At 34.5% G+C, this 10,748-nt stretch overlaps 1 long non-coding RNA gene across 1 annotated transcript; it reads right to left on the bottom strand.

The window, feature by feature from the left end:
• Positions 1-1,889: 1,889 nt before the first annotated feature.
• Positions 1,890-8,113, bottom strand: LOC140341108 (uncharacterized). The gene is made up of 3 exons (XR_011922811.1): positions 8,011-8,113; positions 5,236-5,355; positions 1,890-2,253 (listed from the first exon to the last, which is right to left on the bottom strand). It is a non-coding gene; the product is annotated as an uncharacterized lncRNA (long non-coding RNA).
• Between the last annotated feature and the right edge of the window lie 2,635 nt (positions 8,114-10,748).

A 10,748-nucleotide genomic window follows, 5' to 3' on the forward strand; every position in this document is an offset into this window, starting at 1 on the left:
CTCCGCAGTGTCTTGGGAGGAAGGGGATCCCCCATCAGAGATCTCCCCGCGGCAGCCGAAGGGAGCCACAACAAGGAGGCTGAAGAGCCGCATGCGGCTCCGGAGCCGCAGGTTGCAGACCCCTGGGCTAGACTAGTCAGACCTCAGATAAAACTGCCTAGAGCCAAGGGAAACTCTTCTACCCCCTCTTCACTTTGAAATGGCACATGGCACAGCCTGGTAGGGCGGCAAGGGAAGTTTTTTTGAGGTTCTTCTTTATACTGGAATGTCACACCCTATTAGTAGTAGAGACAAATTTAACGTTTCCAGGTTTTTTTTCACAGCCTGGTAGGAGAGTCAAGGGATGCTCTTCTGGTCTGACAAATCAGAATGGCTGAAGATTAAAACAAGGAATAGGATAGGAAAAATGATGGCAGCACACGTGATGTAACAGGGACAGGCCAATACATGTATGCATTAATATGGTAATTTGATGACTGATGTCTAGATTGATTGGTAAGATTAGTGGACACCATCTGTAGTACATGCGTACATATATTTATGCCTAATGTGTGACAAGTTTCCCATTTTTTTTCACGATTTTGTTTTAATGTTATATAAATTTAAGGAAAATCCCATTATTTTTTTGTTCATAATATTGTAGACGTTGGAGTTACTGAAAGGGTTGGAGGTTGGATCAGCAGCACTGAGATGTAAAAAGGAATGAAAACATAAAAATAGTATTTTATGAAAAAGAATTCAAAATAACTTTTTAAGACATATAGTAATTTAGCAAACTGAAATGTCAGATGTCATCCAGTAAGGGTTTAAATGTACAAATCAGGTATTAGTGTACTTTTTTACAGTTACATTGTAAGGTAAATGTTTGAAAGATAGGTTATTATAAAACTGTGAGGATTCATTTATTGTCTGTCCCACTGCCTCTGATTCACTTTGTAACACAATAATAAAATGCAATGCCCCTGGGTATAGAATTGACCCCAGAATTGATGGGAGTGTTTAGGGGGTCAAGAAGTCTTGCAGGAATATGCAACATTTTCTTTAATATAGAATATGTAACACCTCCTGGTTTTAAAAACATTTTTCCTAACTATAATTTAAAATTCCTCATTCCCAAAATTGCAATTTCGTTAAAGTCACCTGTTAATCCTTAATCCTCAGTACAGACTGATCTGTCAATCACATGAGACAGGTATATTTAATACTGTTTTTATTTGTATTTTTATCATGACCAGTTCATTTTTATCTTTCTTGATGAATTAAAATTTTTTGTATTTTCATTCATGCGAGAGGCCTCAACATGTACTAAACAAGTATGGTCTTTAATTAATGAAGGGGGAAGCATCTTTCAAAACAGATGAGGTCATGTTTTAGTCCATCAGTTGGAAGGCAGGCTGCAATAAATGGAATTTGTTTGGACTACATATGTTTGCATATGGAACATCTGTGGTTCCCAAAACGGAATTAGAATTATCTCAGTACTGTTTCCGTGGGGGTAAAAACCAGTTGGAAAAAATGTCTAAAGAAGAAGAAAAAGAAAGAAAAATATTAATATCTGTGATACAGACAACATGTATTATGCTCTATGCTACAATACTTCGCCTTATTCAAAGCATGTTTCTGGCAAAACAATCCCAAAGAAAAGAAACAGTTGATTTGAAAGGACTACAAGCAGCCGTGCCATGACATATTGGACACATGGTCTACTGTCAGAAAATTCCCCCTGAGCAATGCTAATCAAACATTTCTGAAGTGTATGTAGACAGGAAATGGCTGAAAAAAGTCTACAGGAGATCATTTTCTCTGGTGTTTGTTTATAACACACAGTATTTCAGCAATGAAATTATTTAAACTTGATTTGGTCATTACTGGCCGATCAATCAATCACATGAGACAGGAGTATATATAATAATTTTTTATTAGTATATTTATCATGACTATTCTTTTCAAGGGAATTTTTTCATGAAATAAACATATATGTATTTCCAGTGATGGGAGATTACAGGCCTCCATGTGTACCGAATACGTATGGTCTTCAGATAATGAAGCATTTTTCACATCAGATCAGAGTTCATCAGTTGAAAGGCAGGTTGTGATAAACTAAATTTAGTGAACTGTTGTTTAACTACATTTGTTGGCAAATGGAAGAACCGTGGGTTTCCAAAAATGAAGAATAGTTTATGATACAATATTAGTTTTGAAATGGTCCATAAGCGGCATAGGAAAACGGATTATACATTTTTCCTATTATGTCTAGAGGTAAAGAAAGAAAAAAAAAAGAAATATTAATATTTGTAATACAGACAGGAGATATAATGTATTATGCTATTTTACTTCATTTTGTAAATGTATGACAGTATTTGTCAATAATTTGTATATATCAGTTATGTCCAAATATCAGTTAAGGTATAGACATGAAGCTGTATATTTATTGGCTATATCATGGTGGAAAGCCTAATTCTAGTGATACAAAAAAAAAATACCTTTACATTGGGGCAGCCTACACGCTGGTTACACAAATGATATTTCCACTCTTTTGCAGATTCCACCTCTGCTTAACTGTCCCGCTAAACCTCTTTGTGTTGTGGCTGCAATGCAGGAGCAAACACCTTGCAATGTAGATGAAGATGCCAAGGGTCTGTCCCAAACATAAAGGGCCTGATTACGGTAAGGAAAGTTCAGAGAGAATACACTTTTATCAGTGAAGCTGGGCAATCCAACAAATGTGAAATGGATCTGGTCCAGGATTTAAAACATTTGCTAGCAAATAGCAAATGACTGAAGAAATCTATTCCAGGTTTACTGGATCACCCAGCTTCACTGGTGAAAATGTATTCTCTCCAGACTTGGAGAGCTTTAATAAATCAGGGTCAAAGAGTCTAACAGAAGTGGAGGGCATAGGGGAAGTCCTTTTTTTGTTTCCCTCAGACCTTAACAAGCTTTTTTTTGTTCTTAGAGTTAAACTAAAACACAGTTTTAACATGATTCGATATACATTTTTGGCTTTTGTTTTTGGGGGGGTATTAGGATGGGCAATCATAATTTGTTCTCTGTGGTAGGCAGCAATCGCCAATATGCTGCAATATGTATTTACATCATCAGCAGAATTATGTTGTTGAATGACAGTATCTGTATTGTATGACAGATAGATGTTGTGTAGTTACTCTACAAACTTAGTCCAAAAACATTTTTCTAAAGTAAAAATTCCTGGGTTCCAAGGCATTCAGAGAAAAAAAAAAATAAGAGCAAAGAGTTTCTTTTCTTTTTATAGGATACTGTCGACATTCAACTTCATATAGTATAATACAGTGTTTCCCAACCTTTCTTATTGGCGGCACATATTTTACAATTAGAAAAATCCCACGGAACACCACCAAAAAGTCAGACACGTAAATTAGCTACCTGCTGCCATCTAGTGGAAGAGTTTTTTTTGGTTCTGCCTATCACTATACATCACTGGTATAGACAAATGAAGACAAATTTTTTGCAGTAAATAAATCATTTTGGGACCAATTAACTGAAATTGGATAATTTCCCACGGTACACCCGAAGATCTCTCAAGGGACACTAGTGTGCCGCGGAACAGCGGTTGAAAAACACTGGTATAATACATATAGCTGAACAACTGAGACAACTTTCTCTGTTTTATTGTTCATTAGGTATCTACCTCCCTCTTCTGGTGGCAGTTTTCTATTGTTTAGAAAGATGTTGAGCAAGCAGAACTAGTCACTAATTGTCAATGAGCTTGACTACTGTTGTAGTTTATATTTTCATGTCCAGATGTAGAATGTTTGCTAAATTACACTACAATGTGCAAGTCAGGAGATTTTTTCTTTGTTTTGATGGAGGGGGTAGAACTTTGTAGCCCCAGGTCAACACATTGGTCCTAATTTATCAAAGCTCCTGATGAGGATACACTTTTATCAGTGAACCTCGGTGATTATAAAATCTGGAAAAGATCTGGACCGGAATTGAAAACATTTGCTAACAAATAGCAAATTACTTTTAAAAACCCATTCCAGGTTTGCTGGATCACCCAGGTTCACTGATGAAAGTGTATCCTTTCCAGCCTTGGAGAGCTTTAATAAATCAGGCCCATTATGTTTACTTGCATAGGAGAGTTTGGAACTGATGAACATAAACAGTATACCAGAGTTGTTCATATTTAACTCATTAGCAATATCCAATTGCATTAGTTTAGGGTTATAAATAATTACTCATTCCTAAATCAGCGCTGCATTCAGAGCTTATGCTGTTCTAGTCAGGTCAGTTGTGGATAATCTGCAGATTGAATTTGTAAAGGAATCTAATTTATATAATTATATTCAGTGCTGCTTTTTCCCCGCACATATTTTTTTTATTTATTAATATTTTCCACCAATATTTATGCAGGTTCTACTATGCCAGTGACATTAGCCTGCTATTGTTGGAATGCTTTTGTAAAGTCTAGGCCTCTAGAACCTTTTTGAGGATTTATTAATATAAATTATTATTTATTATTATTTTACTTATTTTACAAAAGGTTGCCACAGTACCATTTGTAACAGTTAACAATTCACATCTATCCTATCCCTAAAAATCATATAGTTGTGTAGCATGTTACAACTAATACAACATCAACAATAATAATACAAATATTTTACCAGTTTGTGAGCATTGTGAATTGTTCTACTGCTTCTCTTTTCTGATGTTTGTTGAATAGATAATAGATGCATTTGGCTGGGTAATAAACTATATAATGTGGGCAAAACCTTAAAAATGAGGGGTAGTTAAAATACAGACATGGCACAGTTTGGACACTGGGGCTCACTTCACTTTATAACCGTGACTGGTCTGATTTTTGCTTCTGAACCTAATGAATCTCTTGCACTGCTCTGCTCAGGCACAGTACTGCACTTTTTACTTTATTTATTGAGTAATAAATGTAAATTAACTTTGTTCCACCCAAAGTTCAGCTTTAAAGTTTAGGTGAATGAAAACCAAACAATATGGAAGGTTTAGATTATTTCTTTCTTTATTTATATCAGGTGGCAAACTGGAATTCCCCTCACTTTGAACGGATTTTCTTTCACTTCTTGTTGGGTCTCCAAGACACAACTAGCACTATAAAAATCAAATCTAATCCTTTCATATTCTATGTAAGACTAAAAAGGATTTTAAGGCTCTAACTTCTTATCATGCTATCCAAAATAAAAAAAGATTTATTCACTATTTGAATATGTTGAGAGATCTTACCAGAAGCGGCACAAAAAAAGCTACAGCCATTGGAACAACACCTTCCAGAGCCACAGTCTGAATCAAATTGACAAGTATTCTGAGCACATTGACAATCACGAGAAGAGGGTATGGGGCATCCTGCAAGAAAGTGGAGATAAAGAGCATTTAGTAAATAAATGTTTCTTTTGTGCACCGCATACATAATAATACAAATCATAGAGTATGTGTCCCAAATAGGAATTTATTCAGTCAACAATTTTATTAGTCACCTGTTTTTTCAGTAATCCATAAATTACCAGCAACAAGAATAATTTTTATCCTGTTTTGTACTGAGACATTAGCAGAGAGCAGTAAAGATTGATAAACAGTATTGTGTGACAGCCAGGAAAGTGGAGCACTTGAGAAGAATGGGCATAAAGGTAAAATTGGTGATTAACATAGACAAAAGCTGCAGAAGACGGAGATAGGAAATAAATAAAATAATTTTTTGGATGCCAGACAGACACAAATTTAATAAAACCAAATCAATAAATTGATAGTTTAATAATAAAAAAAAAGAAATACTAAGTTGGAAAAACTAATGTAATAATAATAATAATAATAATAAAAAGTATGTAAAAAAGATAAAGCTTAATTTAAGTTAAATATACATTTTACTAAACAAATCCAATGTATAAAATGTGTACATTTTGGGTAAATGTTGGCTGAAAACCACTCCAAAGAATAAGACATTCAAGACATTTAATCATATAGACAACATAACAATTTCCATTGTCATAGTCCTTTTTTTAGTTTATTGGCATAGTAGTTTGTAAGCTCTTCGGGGCAGGGTCCTCTCCTCCTGTATCACTGACTGTATTAGTCATTTGCAATCCCTATTTAATGTACAGCGCTGCGTAATATGTTGGCGCTATATAAATCTTGTTTATTAATAATAATAATAATAATAATAATAATAAATAGTAGTTGCACAGTGCATCTAAGTAAGACTTCATATTCTAATGAGCACCAGAACTGGACTCCACAGCCCAGTGAATGTCCTGTGAGAAATGATAACAGACCTGGAGAGGTATGATCCATCTTTTCCTTTACACTACAAGTCTTCTCAAGTACACCTATTTTAATGTGTAAGACGCAAGACTAAACTAAACCATGATCCTACCTAATCATCGCACCCATCCTAAGTACCCCCTTAGAATACAAAACAACTGTTATCCACAATTTCCTGATCTGGTCTACTGTGGATGACAAAATGAAATGCCAGATCTTGCATGTATGCAACTTTATATTAGTATCTCTTCCTAAACCATGGCTAGAGTTACAATTTATATTGCCAATGCACTCCTTTGCAGGATTCTATTTTTTTATCCCTACTAACTTTCATTAAAGTTAGATATCATAAACCTCAGCATTACAGCAAACTTCAAAGCATTCTTAGCTTCTGGTAAACGTCTAGACCAGTGTTTCTTTAATAAGTGTTATGTGACCCCAGGGTTTCTTCAGAAGTCGATAGGGGTTTCTTGAGCAATGAGCAACTTTTGCCACTAATGTCAGTTTAACTGATGTGTTGATGTGTTTCAGAGGTGCCATGCTATAAAATATTAATTACTAAAAATTCAAGATTCTGGTGATTTAGGATAAATGTTTATTTTAGCAGTACTCACTGCTAAAATAAACTAATTTCCATCATTATCAACACAAAGTAAGTCTGACTGCAGACATTTTATTTATTAAACAGGACTAAAGGTACATTAGAATAACCAACAAGCCACCTTAAATAAAATATAGCCCAACACAATAAAGTGTTAGTGAAGAGCTGCAATTACAGAAGCAATTCCTGTTTAATGTACAGCACTGCGTAATATGTTGGCGCTATATAAAACCTGTTTAATATTAATAATAACCACTGATTAGGAGTTAGCAAACATATGAGTCACCAATTCCAAATTATTGTATATGGGTATTGTCAAGCACTGATACATTTTGCACAAAATAGATAAATGTCACCCCTGTCACCTTCTGCAAACTGATTTATGGGTACCCTAGGATGACAGTAACACAATGTGTGCATATATGCTGAACACATAGGATAACCACATAGTTGACTATGATCCTTGGGATAAAAATGTTAAGCAGGCAGATCTGTGCAAATGTCCATATATTTCCCAGGTAGCTGACAACTATGGACTTTGCACTGGTAAATACCTCTCCAATCTGCTATTAACAACCTAATCTAAAAGCTAAATAACATCCAAATACTATGCTACAGTAGAATTTTTGAACAATCGTTTCATTAAAGAACTAGTTCCCCGAGTTTGGGTTTTTATTCCTACCTTAGCATATTGGAGCACCCTCTTCTGTACTCTTCATAGCATACAACTAGGATGTTTTTTTGCAAGGCAGCTATGTGTATAAAATATATGCAAAAAATACAAGATAGATCCATTCAGGTAGGACACACCCATCAACATAAATACATCATTTCTCTTTGACTGGAGGGAGGACTTATGTCTGAAACACTGCATTGCATATTTTGGCACATACAGGTTTAAGGCAATTGTAAGAAAGTATATCTAAAGCCAATGATAATCAATGGTTTAAATATATTTCTTTTTGTTTATCAACTTTGTCCCATTCAAAGAAAAGGGATCTACCTACAAAGGATCTCAACAAAAATGTGGTCTATAATTGACATTACAGAACAAGTCCAGCTAAATGTGAATGGACAGCAAAGAACCTTTACACATATCACAAAATGAGGAGGACAAAGATATAGAATCTCTTAATGGTTACCTGGCCTTCGTACGAAGAATCCTGAAGCTTGTAACTGCAGGGTGACAATAATGCAGATGATAAGCAGGTATCCGAGTGATCTCATTTTGGCTGAGGTTTATACTGTATGTGCTGGGATAGAAATATGAAGCAGTATTTATACTCTTTTACTTGACAAAAGTAAGGGAGTTGTCTGAATCCTAAAAAAATCCTGTTATCTGTTAGCACTCCACCTTCAAAATGTGCAATAAATAAAACAGTATTACAAAATAAAACACAAAATATGTAAATGGTATAGTATATATTTTGCTAAATGTTGTATATCTAATCTTTTGTATTTAAAAAGCATATAATTATGTAAATACATTAGGAAACATCCACCTCATCTAACGTGTAAATATTGAATTGAAACAGTGTCTATTACACCCTTCTCCACCCAAATTTATAGTACAAAACAAGGGTGAGGTTGATAAAGGAGTCAGCTTATCTAGGGAGAATCACCAACACAATGATGCCAAGGAAAACAGAACACATTGTGTAACATTTAATAAAGCCACCAATAAAAAGTCTGATTAAACTTGATAACCTAAAGCTAAACTCCAACCTTACATTAATTTAATTTTGTTTGTACAAATTGTTTTATATTTATAAGAGACCTCCTCCCATATTTAAACCAATATCCACTGTGCTTCTGGCTGTTCAAAAATGAAAGAAGAGAATTTTATTCAGAGATGAACCATGGTCACCCTCACCCTGGCTCCATCTCTTCTTGGCCATTTACACAACACTTTGAATTCTGTGAATGTTCAGAGAGAGGAAGACCAAAAAAAAAGGACAGAGCATGACCGTGGTGCATCACTAACTAAGAGCCCTTATATCCATACATAAATGACCTAATTAAATAAATGAAGTTCTCCTATACTTTGGTCTGGAAGTACAGCAGATGCTCTATAGTGCAACAAGGCTTAAACATTGAAGGAGGTAACTTTTGCAAATTGATTCTTGGCAAAGAACTGGCATCTTCTCCAGTGCTGAAATGTAATAGTCTTATTGCTTGTTCACTCTGCATTTCATAGAGCATGCAGTAGAATCTTCAACAACAGTCATGACCTGGCTCATGGATCCTGGGCTGATGGACTACAAGTATCTATAAACCCTCTCCTCAAGAGTTTCTCTTTCGTTCACCCTCCCCTATTATCTATTACTGCTTGGAATGTCAATCAATTCATGGCAGCATCATGTGTTGGTGTTAGTGGTACACAAGCAGTAGTATATGATGGGTGGTGACTGTTCTGATCCTCCCAGAGACTTGAGGAAAGACTATAGTTATATAGCTGAAACCATCAACTAAAATAAAAGTAGCATTTAAAAAAAAGTAATGCAGGAGAGAGAAAGTGTGGGAAATTCTATTGATATTGATAGTTTATAAAGCTACACAGTACCACTAATATATAAAAAAATTTATATATATTCATATAAAATTTATATATATATATATATATATATATATATAAATATAAATATATATATATATATAATATATATATATATATATATATATATATATATATATATATATATATGCTTTTAATCCCTCCTGAATATTTAGCAGTCATAAAAATTCAATTCTGAACCTAACCTGAGGACATCTAAGTGGACAAGTACTACAGCCCTAGAGACGCTTCTTATCACACCAAAACTCATTTGACCTCTGGAGTTTGCAGGAAAGAAATTGGTCCAGGGAGTGCTTGTTTGGCATTTTCTAATATCTGAATTGAAGGAATATATGACCCTCCCATGCCATCAAGAGATTATCTAGATCAACAATTTCAAACCAAAAATACAATAACCTACATTAGTTTAGTTAAAACAGTTTTTTATGATGTTTATTCTGCTGTAGACTGCACAAACTTAACACATTCTCACATCTCTCTCAATAGGCTCACCCCTTGGTGGTTTGCTATATAATTGACACACAATATAAACATAAAATCACATTTTGTAGCTTTGTCACTTTATTTATAAACACCCATGGTTTGGCATAAGAGGTATGCCATCACCCATATCCTTTTTTTAACTTGTTGTACCCACTGTGGCTCCATCCCACTGACTGTGCAATATTGTACATATGTGTGAGGTTTTGCATCCATGGAATACACAGAACATCAACTATTTTTTACATTTTTTACCTAAAGACACTACCACCAATAGAAAAAAAATGTTCATCCCAGTAACCTCTGTATTGATCACATTGGTCGAATAAGTAATTATTAAATTACTGCCAAATAAAAAAGCCTATAGCTATAGTCAGTAATGAGCATACAGGTATGAGAACTGAAGGTGTTTAAGTAAAATTCTAACACTTAAAAAAAATAAACAATTATTAAGAATTATTATAGCAAAATAAATAAACAAATAGCATTTGGAGGTCAACACTATTAAAAAAATATTCTTTTCGCAATACTCATCTTTATTTTGGCTCTGTTTTCTGCAGAAACTCTTTACCACCACTAAATGCCACCAGTCTGCCAGGCTTAGTAACTGTCATAGTCAGTCTACCTTCTTTTAAGCCTAGGTTGGCATGGGGGCAGCATAATTTTGTTAACCTGAGCTCAAAGTATTATGCTTACATATCATTATATGAGCCAAATGCAAGTGTAAGGATCTTCTAAACCTGCTGCTAGAGAAGCAGAAAGGACCAATAAAGTCTCATGACCTGCTTGAAGACTTTAAAAAAAAAAAGGTAATACAAAGGAAAA

The sequence above is a fragment of the Pyxicephalus adspersus genome, chromosome 11, assembly GCF_032062135.1.
Source record: "Pyxicephalus adspersus chromosome 11, UCB_Pads_2.0, whole genome shotgun sequence".
NCBI lineage: Eukaryota > Metazoa > Chordata > Amphibia > Anura > Pyxicephalidae > Pyxicephalus > Pyxicephalus adspersus.